We start from the raw sequence: 7,994 nt of genomic DNA, 5'->3' as shown, positions 1-7,994 counted from the left end.
AGGTCTTTTAGTAGCACTTAGTGGATGTGAAGAGATGCCCCTATCTTTCTTTGGAACTGGAGTGTCACAGGAGAGGCGTTCATGTATCTTCCGTTCTCTGTATATTTGAAAGTTTTTTCATTGGTCCTGATCAGCCTGTTTGTGTAAGAGATCCTTGAAAGGAATGTAGCGATTCAAGAAATGTTTTTCTCTCATTGTCACAGTGGAGTTTCAGTTTCGCAGGACATTGCCAGTTTCTCCAACTTTACAGCACGAGTATGATGTGTGTTCCATACTCGTCTGAACAGAGTTTCTTAAAGTGATCGCCTTGATGTGCTCTTTGAAGGGGGTTATAATGTACTTACAGAGGGATGTCAGTTTCTTTGAGTGTCTTTCATTGGAACTAGTGTGTAGCCGTGAGAGATAACATCTGTAACTATGACTGTCTGCGTATTTCTAGGGTCCTAGGTCCTTGGTGAATCTTCCAGTTTGTTTCGTAAACACTGAAAAGAGGCTAGTGTCTAGTTGAATGTCTTTCTGTCTCTAGACGTGCAGTGTTACAAGTGCATCAAGTGACTATTCAATGTTAACCCACTGTTACAGCTCTGGGTTTAGGTGCGTTTCAATTTCGTCTGACACGGGTTTCCTGAAGGCCTTAGCATTGACGTGTAAGGATCACATCGTTTTTCAGAACGCGGAAGTCATTCTATGTGAGCTTCACTCATGGGAACGGGAATGCAGCGGTTGAGTGTGCACACGGAACTAACCGATTCTCTATACTTGAAATGATATATACTATTATTGCCATCTTCCTGTGTATATACAAGAGTAACTTTAAAATATTCTACCGTTTCGGAGAATGAGTTTCTGGCAATGTTCTTTTTGGAGTTTCAGGGTTCTGCTGACTGTGCAATTCCATGCATCGTTCCAGCACTAGTTTCAGGTGCGTTCCAATTTAGTGTGACCCATGTTTCCTTAGTCCCGTTGTATTAGGGACTCCTCCAAAAAGGCCTTTAGTACCATTTCAGTGGATGTGAGGAGATGCCCCTTTCTTTCATTGCAACGAGAGTGTCACAGGAGCAGCACTCATGTATCTTCCGTTCTCCCATACTTGAAAGTTTGTACATTGGTCCTAATCTGCCGTTTTGTGGAAGAGATCCTTGCAAAGAATTTACCCATTCGGGGAATGTGTTTCTCTCATTGTCAGGGGAGTTTCAGTTTCGCTTTGAAAGTGCAATTTCTCGACATTTACTGCATGAGTTAGAAGTGTGTTCCATACTCGTCTGAACAGGGTTTCTTAAAGCGATCGTCTTGATGTGCTCTAGAGGGTTATGACCTACTTCTAAAAGAGATGTGAGTTTGTTTGAGTGTCTTTCATTGGAACCAGTGTGTACCAGTGAGAGATCACGTCTGAAGTATCAGTGTCCATATATTTCAAGGGACTTAGTTTGATGGTGAATCTTCCAGTGTGTTTCATAATTCCTGAAAAGAGGCTACTGTCTGGGTGAATGTGCTTCTGTCATTAGATGTGCAGTGTTCCAAGAGCATTAGTGACGGGTCAATGCTCACCCACTGTTACAGCTCTGGTTTTAGGTGTGTTCCCATGTCGTCTGACCCGGGTTTCCTGAAGCCCTTAGCATCAACGATTATGGTGAACAGCGTTTTCTAGAAAGCGGATATCAATGTCAGTGAGTTTCCCTCAGGGGGCTTGGAGTGCAGCAGGGAGAGCGCACACGGAAATAACAGTATCTCTATGTCTGAAAAGATCTATTGTATTCATGAAATTTTCCTGTATATACATGAGTATGATACTTGCAATTAGGCTACCGTTTAAGGAGAATGAGTTTCTGGCAGTGTTCTTTCTGGTGTTTCGGCGTACTTGTTCAATTGCGTGCATCGTTCCAGAACTAGTTTCAGGTGCGTTCCAGTGGAGTGTAACCAATGTTTTCTGTGTCCCGTTTCATTGAGGACTCCACCTGAGAAGGTCTTTTAGTAGCACTTAGTGGATGTGAAGAGATGCCCCTATCTTTCTTTGGAACTGGAGTGTCACAGGAGAGGCGTTCATGTATCTTCAGTTCTCTGTATATTTTTGTAATCTGCCTGTTTGTGTAAGAGATCCTTGAAAGGAATGTAGCGATTCAAGAAATGTTTTTCTCCAATTGTCACAGTGGAGTTTCAGTTTCGCAGGACATTGCCAATTTCTCCATCTTTACAGCACGGGTATGATGTGTGTTCCATACTCGTCTGAACAGAGTTTCTTAAAGTGATCGCCTTGATGTGCTCTTTGAAGGGGGTTATAATATACTTATAGAGGGATGTCAGTTTCTTTGAGTGTCTTTCATTGGAACTAGTGTGTAGCCGTGAGAGATAACATCTGTAACTATGACTGTCTGTTGAATGTCTTTCTGTCTCGAGGCGTGCAGTGTTACAAGTGCATCAAGTTACTATTCAATGTTAACCCACTGTTACAGCTCTGGGTTTAGGTGCGTTTCAATTTCGTCTGACACGGGTTTCCTGAAGGCCTTAGCATTGACGTGTACGGATAACAGCGTTTTTCAGAACGCGGAAGTCATTCTATGTGAGCTTCACTCATGGGAACGGGAATGCAGCGGTTGAGAGTGCACACGGAACTAACCGATTCTCTATACTTGAAATGATATATAGTATTCGTGCCATCTTCCTGTGTATACAAGAGTAACTTTAAAATATTCTACCGTTTCGGAGAATGAGTTTCTGGCAATGTTCTTTTTGGAATTTCAGTGTTCTGCTGACTGTTCCATTTCATGCATCGTTCCAGCACTAGTTTCAGGTGCGTTCCAATTTAGTGTGACCCATGTTTCCTGAGTCCCGTTGTATTCGGGACTCCTCCAAAAAGGCCTTTAGTACCATTTCAGTGGATGTGAGGAGATGCCCCTTTCTTTCATTGCAACTAGAGTGTCACAGGAGCAGCACTCATGTATCTTCCGTTCTCCCATACTTGAAAGTTTGTACATTGGTCCTAATCTGCCTTTTTGTGGAAGAGATCCTTGCAAAGAATTTACCCATTCGGGGAATGTGTTTCTCTCATTGTCAGGGGAGATTCAGTTTGGCTTTGAAAGTGCAATTTCTCGACATTTACTGCATGAGTTAGAAGTGTGTTCCATACTCGTCTGAAAAGGGTTTCTTAAAGCGATCGTCTTGATGTGCTCTAGAGGGTTTGACCTACTTCTAAAAGAGTTGTGAGTTTGTTTGAGTGTCTTTCATTGGAACCAGTGTGTAGTAGTGAGTGATCATGTCTGTAAGTATCAGTGTCCATATATTTCAAGGGACTTAGTGTGACGGTGAATCTTCCAGTGTGTTTCATAATTACTGAAAAGAGGCTACTGTCTGGGTGAATGTGCTTCTGTCATTAGATGTGCAGTGTTCCAAGAGCATTAGTGACGGTTCAGTGCTCACCCACTGTTACAGCTCTGGTTTTAGGTGTGTTCCCAAGTCGTCTGACCCGGGTTTCCTGAAGCCCTTAGCATCAACGATTATGGTGAACAGTGTTTTCTAGAAAGCGGATATCAATGTCAGTGAGTTTCCCTCAGGGGGCTTGGAGTGCAGCAGGGAGAGCGCACACGGAAATAACAGTATCTCTATGTCTGAAAAGATCTATTGTATTCATGAAATTTTCCTGTATATACATGAGTATGATACTTGCAATTAGGCTACCGTTTAGGAGAATGAGTTTCTGGCAGTGTCCTTTCTGGTGTTTCGGCGTACTTGTTCAATTGCGTGCATCGTTCCAGAACTAGTTTCAGGTGCGTTCCAATTGAGTGTAACCAATGTTTTCTGTGTCCCGTTTCATTGAGGACTCCACCTGAGAAGGTCTTTTAGTAGCACTTAGTGGATGTGAAGAGATGCCCCTATCTTTCTTTGGAACTGGAGTGTCACAGGAGAGGCGTTCATGTATCTTCCGTTCTCTGTATATTTGAAAGTTTTTTCATTGGTCCTGATCAGCCTGTTTGTGTAAGAGATCCTTGAAAGGAATGTAGCGATTCAAGAAATGTTTTTCTCTCATTGTCACAGTGGAGTTTCAGTTTCGCAGGACATTGCCAGTTTCTCCAACTTTACAGCACGGGTATGATGTGTGTTCCATACTCGTCTGAACAGAGTTTCTTAAAGTGATCGCCTTGATGTGCTCTTTGAAGGGGGTTATAATGTACTTACAGAGGGATGTCAGTTTCTTTGAGTGTCTTTCATTGGAACTAGTGTGTAGCCGTGAGAGATAACATCTGTAACTATGACTGTCTGCGTATTTCTAGGGTCCTAGGTCCTTGGTGAATCTTCCAGTTTGTTTCGTAAACACTGAAAAGAGGCTAGTGTCTAGTTGAATGTCTTTCTGTCTCTAGACGTGCAGTGTTACAAGTGCATCAAGTGACTATTCAATGTTAACCCACTGTTACAGCTCTGGGTTTAGGTGCGTTTCAATTTCGTCTGACACGGGTTTCCTGAAGGCCTTAGAATTGACGTGTACGGATCACATCGTTTTTCAGAACGCGGAAGTCATTCTATGTGAGCTTCACTCATGGGAACGGGAATGCAGCGGTTGAGAGTGCACACGGAACTAACCGATTCTCTATACTTGAAATGATATATAGTATTCGTGCCATCTTCCTGTGTATATACAAGAGTAACTTTAAAATATTCTACCGTTTCGGAGAATGAGTTTCTGGCAATGTTCTTTTTGGAGTTTCAGTGTTCTGCTGACTGTTCAATTTCATGCATCGTTCCAGCACTAGTATCAGGTGCGTTCCAATTTAGTGTGACCCATGTTTCCTGAGTCCCGTTGTATTAGGGACTCCTCCAAAAAGGCCTTTAGTACCATTTCAGTGGATGTGAGGAGATGCCCCTTTCTTTCATTGCAACGAGAGTGTCACAGGAGCAGCACTCATGTATCTTCCGTTCTCCCATACTTGAATGTTTGTACATTGGTCCTAATCTGCCGTTTTGTGGAAGAGATCCTTGCAAAGAATTTACCCATTCGGGGAATGTGTTTCTCTCATTGTCAGGGTAGTTTCAGTTTCGCTTTGAAAGTGCAATTTCTCGACATTTACTGCATGAGTTAGAAGTGTGTTCCATACTCGTCTGAACAGGGTTTCTTAAAGCGATCGTCTTGATGTGCGCTAGAGGGTTATGACCTACTTCTAAAAGAGATGTGAGTTTGTTTGAGTGTCTTTCATTGGAACCAGTGTGTACCAGTGAGAGATCACGTCTGAAGTATCAGTGTCCATATATTTCAAGGGACTTAGTTTGATGGTGAATCTTCCAGTGTGTTTCATAATTCCTGAAAAGAGGCTACTGTCTGGGTGAATGTGCTTCTGTCATTAGATGTGCAGTGTTCCAAGAGCATTAGTGACGGGTCAATGCTCACCCACTGTTACAGCTCTGGTTTTAGGTGTGTTCCCATGTCGTCTGACCCGGGTTTCCTGAAGCCCTTAGCATCAACGATTATGGTGAACAGCGTTTTCTAGAAAGCGGATATCAATGTCAGTGAGTTTCCCTCAGGGGGCTTGGAGTGCAGCAGGGAGAGCGCACACGGAAATGACAGTATCTCTATGTCTGAAAAGATCTATTGTATTCATGAAATTTTCCTGTATATACATGAGTATGATACTTGCAATTAGGCTACCGTTTAAGGAGAATGAGTTTCTGGCAGTGTTCTTTCTGGTGTTTCGGCGTACTTGTTCAATTGCGTGCATCGTTCCAGAACTAGTTTCAGGTGCGTTCCAATTGAGTGTAACCAATGTTTTCTGTGTCCCGTTTCATTGAGGACTCCACCTGAGAAGGTCTTTTAGTAGCACTTAGTGGATGTGAAGAGATGCCCCTATCTTTCTTTGGAACTGGAGTGTCACAGGAGAGGCGTTCATGTATCTTCAGTTCTCTGTATATTTGTGTAATCTGCCTGTTTGTGTAAGAGATCCTTGAAAGGAATGTAGCGATTCAAGAAATGTTTTTCTCCAATTGTCACAGTGGAGTTTCAGTTTCGCAGGACATTGCCAATTTCTCCATCTTTACAGCACGGGTATGATGTGTGTTCCATACTCGTCTGAACAGAGTTTCTTAAAGTGATCGCCTTGATGTGCTCTTTGAAGGGGGTTATAATGTACTTATAGAGGGATGTCAGTTTCTTTGAGTGTCTTTCATTGGAACTAGTGTGTAGCCGTGAGAGATAACATCTGTAACTATGACTGTCTGTTGAATGTCTTTCTGTCTCGAGGCGTGCAGTGTTACAAGTGCATCAAGTTACTATTCAATGTTAACCCACTGTTACAGCTCTGGGTTTAGGTGCGTTTCAATTTCGTCTGACACGGGTTTCCTGAAGGCCTTAGCATTGACGTGTACGGATAACAGCGTTTTTCAGAACGCGGAAGTCATTCTATGTGAGCTTCACTCATGGGAACGGGAATGCAGCGGTTGAGAGTGCACACGGAACTAACCGATTCTCTATACTTGAAATGATTATATAGTATTCGTGCCATCTTCCTGTGTATACAAGAGTAACTTTAAAATATTCTACCGTTTCGGAGAATGAGTTTCTGGCAATGTTCTTTTTGGAATTTCAGTGTTCTGCTGACTGTTCAATTTCATGCATCGTTCCAGCACTAGTTTCAGGTGCGTTCCAATTTAGTGTGACCCATGTTTCCTGAGTCCCGTTGTATTCGGGACTCCTCCAAAAAGGCCTTTAGTACCATTTCAGTGGATGTGAGGAGATGCCCCTTTCTTTCATTGCAACTAGAGTGTCACAGGAGCAGCACTCATGTATCTTCCGTTCTCCCATACTTGAAAGTTTGTACATTGGTCCTAATCTGCCTTTTTGTGGAAGAGATCCTTGCAAAGAATTTACCCATTCGGGGAATGTGTTTCTCTCATTGTCAGGGGAGATTCAGTTTGGCTTTGAAAGAGCAATTTCTCGACATTTACTGCATGAGTTAGAAGTGTGTTCCATACTCGTCTGAAAAGGGTTTCTTAAAGCGATCGTCTTGATGTGCTCTAGAGGGTTATGACCTACTTCTAAAAGAGATGTGAGTTTGTTTGAGTGTCTTTCATTGGAACCAGTGTGTAGTAGTGAGAGATCATGTCTGTAAGTATCAGTGTCCATATATTTCAAGGGACTTAGTGTGACGGTGAATCTTCCAGTGTGTTTCATAATTACTGAAAAGAGGCTACTGTCTGGGTGAATGTGCTTCTGTCATTAGATGTGCAGTGTTCCAAGAGCATTAGTGACGGTTCAGTGCTCACCCACTGTTACAGCTCTGGTTTTAGGTGTGTTCCCAAGTCGTCTGACCCGGGTTTCCTGAAGCCCTTAGCATCAACGATTATGGTGAACAGTGTTTTCTAGAAAGCGGATATCAATGTCAGTGAGTTTCCCTCAGGGGGCTTGGAGTGCAGCAGGGAGAGCGCACACGGAAATAACAGTATCTCTATGTCTGAAAAGATCTATTGTATTCATGAAATTTTCCTGTATATACATGAGTATGATACTTGCAATTAGGCTACCGTTTAGGAGAATGAGTTTCTGGCAGTGTTCTTTCTGGTGTTTCGGCGTACTTGTTCAATTGCGTGCATCGTTCCAGAACTAGTTTCAGGTGCGTTCCAATTGAGTGTAACCAATGTTTTCTGTGTCCCGTTTCATTGAGGACTCCACCTGAGAAGGTCTTTTAGTAGCACTTAGTGGATGTGAAGAGATGCCCCTATCTTTCTTTGGAACTGGAGTGTCACTGGAGAGGCGTTCATGTATCTTCCGTTCTCTGTATATTTGAAAGTTTTTTCATTGGTCCTGATCAGCCTGTTTGTGTAAGAGATCCTTGAAAGGAATGTAGCGATTCAAGAAATGTTTTTCTCTCATTGTCACAGTGGAGTTTCAGTTTCGCAGGACATTGCCAGTTTCTCCAACTTTACAGCACGAGTATGATGTGTGTTCCATACTCGTCTGAACAGAGTTTCTTAAAGTGATCGCCTTGATGTGCTCTTTGAAGGGGGTTATAATGTAC

This window comes from Sorex araneus, chromosome 6 (genome assembly GCF_027595985.1).
Source record: "Sorex araneus isolate mSorAra2 chromosome 6, mSorAra2.pri, whole genome shotgun sequence".
Classification (NCBI taxonomy): Eukaryota; Metazoa; Chordata; class Mammalia; order Eulipotyphla; family Soricidae; genus Sorex; species Sorex araneus.
This window is presented reverse-complemented; position numbering follows the sequence as displayed.